The 9,675-nt window shown below is 46.1% G+C and overlaps 2 long non-coding RNA genes across 3 annotated transcripts; both read right to left on the bottom strand.

Moving 5' to 3' along the window:
* Positions 1-1,490: 1,490 nt before the first annotated feature.
* LOC125502038 lies at positions 1,491-3,483 on the bottom strand. Its single transcript, XR_007279842.1, has 3 exons — positions 3,433-3,483; positions 2,805-3,127; positions 1,491-1,880 (listed from the first exon to the last, which is right to left on the bottom strand). It is a non-coding gene; the product is annotated as an uncharacterized LOC125502038 (long non-coding RNA).
* Positions 3,484-3,497: 14 nt separating this feature from the next.
* Positions 3,498-8,762, bottom strand: LOC125502036. Of its 2 annotated transcripts, XR_007279840.1 has the most exons (5): positions 8,449-8,762; positions 5,947-6,269; positions 5,315-5,637; positions 4,065-4,387; positions 3,498-3,755 (listed from the first exon to the last, which is right to left on the bottom strand). It is a non-coding gene; the product is annotated as an uncharacterized LOC125502036 (long non-coding RNA). The 2 variants fall into 2 exon arrangements; XR_007279839.1 differs by lacking the exon at positions 3,498-3,755 and having other exon boundaries at positions 3,998-4,387.
* Positions 8,763-9,675: the final 913 nt, after the last annotated feature.

Raw genomic sequence — 9,675 nt, 5'->3', positions numbered from 1 at the left:
TACAATTTTTCCGCAATCTCCATGAATAGCTCAAACTACCGATGTTTACTGCTATTAATAACGAGAAAACAATTGAAATTTGGCACTCAGGCATCAGATGCATGAGAACTACTATCGAGCTGTCGTTAGCGTGAAAGGGAGAAAATGAATACAAGCAGTATATTTCAAAAAATGTTTATAATTCTTCCAGGGCATTGGCACCTGCTTGCCATCTGCCATTATTATTATCTGTAGTAGTAGTGATCGATGAGATCTTTGTGACAGCGGCGATGGTTCCGTTTTTGTTCATAATACTCGCGTCTCTTGCCTTTTCCCACTTCTTTTCCTTTTTTTTTCCTTCTCTCCCGCTCTCTTCGCTGCCGCCCGTGCCGGTCCAGTCTGCGCCTCGGGCTGCGATGGCGAAGCTGCAGCAGCAGCGGGCTGTGATGGGTCCTGTGGTGGCTGCTGCGGTGCTGTGCAGCTTTCCGCGCCCTCAACTCGGCTATTATGTCTGACGGAATGATCCTTCGATGATCAGGATCATGGGCTTTAATTTGATGTGAAGCAAACACTGAATTCCGAAACTTCTATACGTACTCTGCTTGACATTCATGACACTAGGGCGCTCCACTCTCTGCAGTAGTGCTGCCTCTACAATTTTTCCGCAATCTCCATGAATAGCTCAAACTACCGATGTTTACTGCTATTAATAACGAGACAACAATTGAAATTCGGCACTCAGGCATCAGATGAATGAGAACTACTATCAAGCTGTCGTTAGCGTGAAAGAAAGAAGATGAATACAATAAGTATATTTCGAAAAATGTTTATAATTCTTCCAGGGCATTGGCGCCTGCTTGCCATCTGCCATTATTATTATCTGTAGTAGTAGTGATCGATGAGATCTTTGTGACAGCGGCGATGGTTCCGTTTTTGTTCCGAATACTCGCGTCTCTTACCTTTTCCCACTTCTTTTCCTTTTTTTTTCCTTCTCTCCCGCTCTCTTCGCTGCCGCCCGTGCCGGTCCAGTCTGCGCCTCGGGCTGCGATGGTAGAGCTGCAGCAGGAGCGGGCTGTGGTGGCTTCTGCGGTGCTGTGCAGCTTTTCGCGCCCTTAACTCGGCTATTATGTCAACCAGAATAATCTTCTAATGATCAGGATCATGGGCTTTAATTTGATGTGAAGCCAACACTGAAATCCGAAACTTCTATACGTACTCTGCTTGACATTCATGACACTAGGGCGCTCCACTCTCTGCAGTAGTGCTGCCTCTACAATTTTTCCGCAATCTCCATGAATAGCTCAAATTACCGATGTTTACTGCTATTAATAACGAGACAACAATTGAAATTCGGCACTCAGGCATCAGATGAATGAGAACTACTATCAAGCTGTCGTTAGCGTGAAAGAAAGAAGATGAATACAATTAGTATATTTCGAAAAATGTTTATAATTCTTCCAGGGCATTGGCGCCTGCTTGCCATCTGCCATTATTATTATCTGTAGTAGTAGTGATCGATGAGATCTTTGTGACAGCGGCGATGGTTCCGTTTTTGTTCATAATACTCGCGTCTCTTACCTTTTCCCACTTCTTTTCCTTTTTTTTTCCTTCTCTCCCGCTCTCTTCGCTGCCACCCGTGCCGGTCTAATCTGCGATGCGGGCTGCGATGGCGAAGCTGCAGCAGCAGCGGGCTGTGATGGCTCCTGTGGTGGCTGCTGCGGTGCTGTGCAGCTTTCCGCGCCCTCAACTCGGCTATTATGTCTACCGGAATGATCCTTCGATGATCAGGATCATGGGCTTTAATTTGATGTGGGGCCAACACTGAATTCCGAAACTCCTATCCGTACTGTGCTTGCAATTCATGACACTAGGGCGCTCCACTCTCTGCAGTAGTGCTGCCTCTACAATTTTTCCTTAATCTCCATGAATAGCTCAAACTACCGATGTTTACCGCTATTCATAACAAAACAACAATTGAAATTCGGCACTCAGGCATCAGATGCATGGGAACTATCGAGCTGTCGTTAGCGTGAAAGAAAGAGAATAAATACAAGCAGTATATTTCAAAAAATGTTTATAATTTTTCGAGGGCATTGGCGCCTGCTTGCCATCTGCCATTATTATTATCTGTCGTAGTAGTGATCGATGAGATCTTTGTGACAGCGGCGATGGTTCCGTTTTTGTTCATAATACTCGCGTCTCTTACCTTTTCCCACTTCTTTTCCTTTTTTTTTCCTTCTCTCCCGCTCTCTTCGCTGCCGCCCGTGCCGGTCTAGTCTGCGCCTCGGGCTGCGATGGTAGAGCTGCAGCAGGAGCGGGCTGTGGTGGCTTCTGCGGTGCTGTGCAGCTATCCGCGCCCTCAACTCGGCTATTATGTCAACCAGAATAATCTTCTAATGATCAGGATCATGGGCTTTAATTTGATGTGAAGCCAACACTGAAATCCGAAACTTCTATACGTACTCTGCTTGACATTCATGACACTAGGGCGCTCCACTCTCTGCAGTAGTGCTGCCTCTACAATTTTTCCGCAATCTCCATGAATAGCTCAAACTACCGATGTTTACTGCTATTCATAACAAAAAAACAATTGAAATTTGGCACTCAGGCATCAGATGCATGAGAACTACTATCGAGCTGTCGTTAGCGTGAAAGGGAGAAAATGAATACAAGCAGTATATTTCAAAAAATGTTTATAATTTTTCGAGGGCATTGGCGCCTGCTTGCCATCTGCCATTATTATTATCTGTAGTAGTAGTGATCGATGAGATCTTTGTGACAGCGGCGATGGTTCCGTTTTTGTTCATAATACTCGCGTCTCTTACCTTTTCCCACTTCTTTTCCTTTTTTTTTCCTTCTCTCCCGCTCTCTTCGCTGCCGCCCGTGCCGGTCCAGTCTGCGCCTCGGGCTGCGATGGCGAAGCTGCAGCAGCAGCGGGCTGTGATGGGTCCTGTGGTGGCTGCTGCGGTGCTGTGCAGCTTTCCGCGCCCTCAACTCGGCTATTATGTCTGACGGAATGATCCTTCGATGATCAGGATCATGGGCTTTAATTTGATGTGGGGCCAACACTGAATTCCGAAACTCCTATCCGTACTGTGCTTGCAATTCATGACACTAGGGCGCTCCACTCTCTGCAGTAGTGCTGCCTCTACAATTTTTCCTTAATCTCCATGAATAGCTCAAACTACCGATGTTTACTGCTATTCATAACAAAACAACCATTGAAATTCGGCACTCAGGCATCAGATGCATGGGAACTATCGAGCTGTCGTTAGCGTGAAAGGAAGAGAATAAATACAAGCAGTATATTTCAAAAAATGTTTATAATTTTTCGAGGGCATTGGCGCCTGCTTGCCATCTGCCATTATTATTATCTGTAGTAGTAGTGATCGATGAAATCTTTGTGACAGCGGCAATGGTTCCGTTTTTGTTCATAATACTCGCGTCTCTTACCTTTTCCCACTTCTTTTCCTTTTTTTTTCCTTCTCTCCCGCTCTCTTCGCTGCCACCCATGCCGGTCTAATCTGCGATGCGGGCTGCGATGGCGAAGCTGCAGCAGCAGCGGGCTGTGATGGCTCCTGTGGTGGCTGCTGCGGTGCTGTGCAGCTTTCCGCGCCCTCAACTCGGCTATTATGTCTACCGGAATGATCCTTCGATGATCAGGATCATGGGCTTTAATTTGATGTGGGGCCAACACTGAATTCCGAAACTCCTATCCGTACTGTGCTTGCAATTCATGACACTAGGGCGCTCCACTCTCTGCAGTAGTGCTGCCTCTACAATTTTTCCTTAATCTCCATGAATAGCTCAAACTACCGATGTTTACCGCTATTCATAACAAAACAACAATTGAAATTCGGCACTCAGGCATCAGATGCATGAGAACTACTATCGAGCTGTCGTTAGCGTGAAAGGGAGAAAATGAATACAAGCAGTATATTTCAAAAAAAGGTTTATAATTTTTCGAGGGCATTGGCGCCTGCTTGCCATCTGCCATTATTATTATCTGTAGTAGTAGTGATCGATGAGATCTTTGTGACAGCGGCGATGGTTCCGTTTTTGTTCATAATACTCGCGTCTCTTACCTTTTCCCACTTCTTTTCCTTTTTTTTTCCTTCTCTCCCGCTCTCTTCGCTGCCACCCGTGCCGGTCTAATCTGCGATGCGGGCTGCGATGGCGAAGCTGCAGCAGCAGCGGGCTGTGATGGCTCCTGTGGTGGCTGCTGCGGTGCTGTGCAGCTTTCCGCGCCCTCAACTCGGCTATTATGTCTACCGGAATGATCCTTCGATGATCAGGATCATGGGCTTTAATTTGATGTGGGGCCAACACTGAATTCCGAAACTCCTATCCGTACTGTGCTTGCAATTCATGACACTAGGGCGCTCCACTCTCTGCAGTAGTGCTGCCTCTACAATTTTTCCTTAATCTCTATGAATAGCTCAAACTACCGATGTTTACTGCTATTCGTAACAAGACAACAATTAAAATTCGGCACTCAGGCATCAGATGCATGAGAACTACTATCGAGCTGTCGTTAGCGTGAAAGAAAGAAAATGAATACAAGCAGTATATTTCAAAAAATGTTTATAATTTTTCGAGGGCATTGGCGCCTGCTTGCCATCTGCCATTATTATTATCTGTAGTAGTAGTGATCGATGAGATCTTTGTGACAGCGGCGATGGTTCCGTTTTTGTTCCGAATACTCGCGTCCCTTACCTTTTCCCACTTCTTTTCCTTTTTTTTTCCTTCTCTCCCGCTCTCTTCGCTGCCGCCCGTGCCGGTCTAGTCTGCGCCTCGGGCTGCGATGGTAGAGCTGCAGCAGGAGCGGGCTGTGGTGGCTTCTGCGGTGCTGTGCAGCTTTTCGCGCCCTTAACTCGGCTATTATGTCAACCAGAATAATCTTCTAATGATCAGGATCATGGGCTTTAATTTGATGTGAAGCCAACACTGAAATCCGAAACTTCTATACGTACTCTGCTTGACATTCATGACACTAGGGCGCTCCACTCTCTGCAGTAGTGCTGCCTCTACAATTTTTCCGCAATCTCCATGAATAGCTCAAACTACCGATGTTTACTGCTATTAATAACGAGAAAACAATTGAAATTTGGCACTCAGGCATCAGATGCATGAGAACTACTATCGAGCTGTCGTTAGCGTGAAAGGGAGAAAATGAATACAAGCAGTATATTTCAAAAAATGTTTATAATTCTTCCAGGGCATTGGCACCTGCTTGCCATCTGCCATTATTATTATCTGTAGTAGTAGTGATCGATGAGATCTTTGTGACAGCGGCGATGGTTCCGTTTTTGTTCATAATACTCGCGTCTCTTACCTTTTCCCACTTCTTTTCCTTTTTTTTTCCTTCTCTCCCGCTCTCTTCGCTGCCGCCCGTGCCGGTCCAGTCTGCGCCTCGGGCTGCGATGGCGAAGCTGCAGCAGCAGCGGGCTGTGATGGGTCCTGTGGTGGCTGCTGCGGTGCTGTGCAGCTTTCCGCGCCCTCAACTCGGCTATTATGTCTGACGGAATGATCCTTCGATGATCAGGATCATGGGCTTTAATTTGATGTGGGGCCAACACTGAATTCCGAAACTCCTATCCGTACTGTGCTTGCAATTCATGACACTAGGGCGCTCCACTCTCTGCAGTAGTGCTGCCTCTACAATTTTTCCTTAATCTCCATGAATAGCTCAAACTACCGATGTTTACTGCTATTCATAACAAGACAACAATTAAAATTCGACACTCAGGCATCAGATGCATGAGAACTACTATCGAGCTGTCGTTAGCGTGAAAGGGAGAAAATGAATACAAGCAGTATATTTCAAAAAAAGGTTTATAATTTTTCGAGGGCATTGGCGCCTGCTTGCCATCTGCCATTATTATTATCTGTAGTAGTAGTGATCGATGAGATCTTTGTGACAGCGGCGATAGTTCCGTTTTTGTTCATAATACTCGCGTCTCTTACCTTTTCCCACTTCTTTTCCTTTTTTTTTCCTTCTCTCCCGCTCTCTTCGCTGCCACCCGTGCCGGTCTAATCTGCGATGCGGGCTGCGATGGCGAAGCTGCAGCAGCAGCGGGCTGTGATGGCTCCTGTGGTGGCTGCTGCGGTGCTGTGCAGCTTTCCGCGCCCTCAACTCGGCTATTATGTCTACCGGAATGATCCTTCGATGATCAGGATCATGGGCTTTAATTTGATGTGGGGCCAACACTGAATTCCGAAACTCCTATCCGTACTGTGCTTGCAATTCATGACACTAGGGCGCTCCACTCTCTGCAGTAGTGCTGCCTCTACAATTTTTCCTTAATCTCTATGAATAGCTCAAACTACCGATGTTTACTGCTATTCGTAACAAGACAACAATTAAAATTCGGCACTCAGGCATCAGATGCATGAGAACTACTATCGAGCTGTCGTTAGCGTGAAAGAAAGAAAATGAATACAAGCAGTATATTTCAAAAAATGTTTATAATTTTTCGAGGGCATTGGCGCCTGCTTGCCATCTGCCATTATTATTATCTGTAGTAGTAGTGATCGATGAGATCTTTGTGACAGCGGCGATGGTTCCGTTTTTGTTCCGAATACTCGCGTCCCTTACCTTTTCCCACTTCTTTTCCTTTTTTTTTCCTTCTCTCCCGCTCTCTTCGCTGCCGCCCGTGCCGGTCTAGTCTGCGCCTCGGGCTGCGATGGTAGAGCTGCAGCAGGAGCGGGCTGTGGTGGCTTCTGCGGTGCTGTGCAGCTTTTCGCGCCCTTAACTCGGCTATTATGTCAACCAGAATAATCTTCTAATGATCAGGATCATGGGCTTTAATTTGATGTGAAGCCAACACTGAAATCCGAAACTTCTATACGTACTCTGCTTGACATTCATGACACTAGGGCGCTCCACTCTCTGCAGTAGTGCTGCCTCTACAATTTTTCCGCAATCTCCATGAATAGCTCAAACTACCGATGTTTACTGCTATTAATAACGAGAAAACAATTGAAATTTGGCACTCAGGCATCAGATGCATGAGAACTACTATCGAGCTGTCGTTAGCGTGAAAGGGAGAAAATGAATACAAGCAGTATATTTCAAAAAAAGGTTTATAATTTTTCGAGGGCATTAGCGCCTGCTTGCCATCTGCCATTATTATTATCTGTAGTAGTAGTGATCGATGAGATCTTTGTGACAGCGGCGATGGTTCCGTTTTTGTTCATAATACTCGCGTCTCTTACCTTTTCCCACTTCTTTTCCTTTTTTTTTCCTTCTCTCCCGCTCTCTTCGCTGCCACCCGTGCCGGTCTAATCTGCGATGCGGGCTGCGATGGCGAAGCTGCAGCAGCAGCGGGCTGTGATGGCTCCTGTGGTGGCTGCTGCGGTGCTGTGCAGCTTTCCGCGCCCTCAATTCGGCTATTATGTCTACGAGAATGATCCTTCGATGATCAGGATCATGGGCTTTAATTTGATGTGAAGCCAACACTGAAATCCGAAACTTCTATACGTACTCTGCTTGACATTCATGACACTAGGGCGCTCCACTCTCTGCAGTAGTGCTGCCTCTACAATTTTTCCGCAATCTCCATGAATAGCTCAAACTACCGATGTTTACTGCTATTAATAACGAGACAACAATTGAAATTCGGCACTCAGGCATCAGATGAATGAGAACTACTATCAAGCTGTCGTTAGCGTGAAAGAAAGAAGATGAATATAATTAGTATATTTCGAAAAATGTTTATAATTCTTCCAGGGCATTGGCGCTTGCTTGCCATCTGCCATTATTATTATCTGTAGTAGTAGTGATCGATGAGATCTTTGTGACAGCGGCGAAGGTTCCGTTTTTGTTCATAATACTCGCGTCTCTTACCTTTTCCCACTTCTTTTCCTTTTTTTTTCCTTCTCTCCCGCTCTCTTCGCTGCCGCCCGTGCCCGTCCAGTCTGCGCTTCGGGCTGCGATGGCAGAGCTGCAGTAGGAGCAGGCTGCGGTGGCTTCTGCGGTGCTGTGCAGCTTTCCGCGCCCTTGGCTCGGCTATTCTGTCAACCAGAATAATCTTCCAATGATCCGGATCATGGGCTTTAATTTGATGTGAAGCCAACACTGAATTCCGAAACTTCTATACGTACTCTGCTTGACATTCATGACACTAGGGCGCTCCACTCTCTGCAGTAGTGCTGCCTCTACAATTTTTCCGCAATCTCCATGAATAGCTCAAACTACCGATGTTTACTGCTATTCGTAACAAAAAAACAATTGAAATTTGGCACTCAGGCATCAGATGCATGAGAACTACTATCGAGCTGTCGTTAGCGTGAAAGGGAGAAAATGAATACAAGCAGTATATTTCAAAAAAAGGTTTATAATTTTTCGAGGGCATTGGCGCCTGCTTGCCATCTGCCATTATTATTATCTGTAGTAGTAGTGATCGATGAGATCTTTGTGACAGCGGCGATGGTTCCGTTTTTGTTCATAATACTCGCGTCTCTTACCTTTTCCCACTTCTTTTCCTTTTTTTTTCCTTCTCTCCCGCTCTCTTCGCTGCCACCCGTGCCGGTCTAATCTGCGATGCGGGCTGCGATGGCGAAGCTGCAGCAGCAGCGGGCTGTGATGGCTCCTGTGGTGGCTGCTGCGGTGCTGTGCAGCTTTCCGCGCCCTCAACTCGGCTATTATGTCTACCGGAATGATCCTTCGATGATCAGGATCATGGGCTTTAATTTGATGTGGGGCCAACACTGAATTCCAAAACTCCTATCCGTACTGTGCTTGCAATTCATGACACTAGGGCGCTCCACTCTCTGCAGTAGTGCTGCCTCTACAATTTTTCCTTAATCTCCATGAATAGCTCAAACTACCGATGTTTACCGCTATTCATAACGAAAAACCAATTGAAATTCGGCACTCAGGCATCAGATGCATGGGAACTATCGAGCTGTCGTTAGCGTGAAAGGAAGAGAATAAATACAAGCAGTATATTCCAAAAAATGTTTATAATTTTTCGAGGGCATTGGCGCCTGCTTGCCATCTGCCATTATTATTATCTGTAGTAGTAGTGATCGATGAGATCTTTGTGACAGCGGCGATGGTTCCGTTTTTGTTCATAATACTCGCGTCTCTTACCTTTTCCCACTTCTTTTCCTTTTTTTTTCCTTCTTTCCCGCTCTCTTCGCTGCCGCCCGTGCCGGTCCAGTCTGCGCCTCGGGCTGCGATGGTAGAGCTGCAGCAGGAGCGGGCTGTGGTGGCTTCTGCGGTGCTGTGCAGCTTTCCGCGCCCTCAATTCGGCTATTATGTCTACGAGAATGATCCTTCGATGATCAGGATCATGGGCTTCAATTTGATGTGAAGCAAACACTGAATTCCGAAACTTCTATACGTACTCTGCTTGACATTCATGACACTAGGGCGCTCCACTCTCTGCAGTAGTGCTGCCTCTACAATTTTTCCGCAATCTCCATGAATAGCTCAAACTACCGATGTTTACTGCTATTAATAACGAGACAACAATTGAAATTCGGCACTCAGGCATCAGATGAATGAGAACTACTATCAAGCTGTCGTTAGCGTGAAAGAAAGAAGATGAATACAATTAGTATATTTCGAAAAATGTTTATAATTCTTCCAGGGCATTGGCGCTTGCTTGCCATCTGCCATTATTATTATCTGTAGTAGTAGTGATCGATGAGATCTTTGTGACAGCGGCGATGGTTCCGTTTTTGTTC

This window comes from Athalia rosae, chromosome 8 (genome assembly GCF_917208135.1).
Source record: "Athalia rosae chromosome 8, iyAthRosa1.1, whole genome shotgun sequence".
Classification (NCBI taxonomy): Eukaryota; Metazoa; Arthropoda; class Insecta; order Hymenoptera; family Athaliidae; genus Athalia; species Athalia rosae.
Note: the sequence above shows the minus strand (reverse complement) of the source record. Positions and strands in the feature narration are given on the sequence as shown.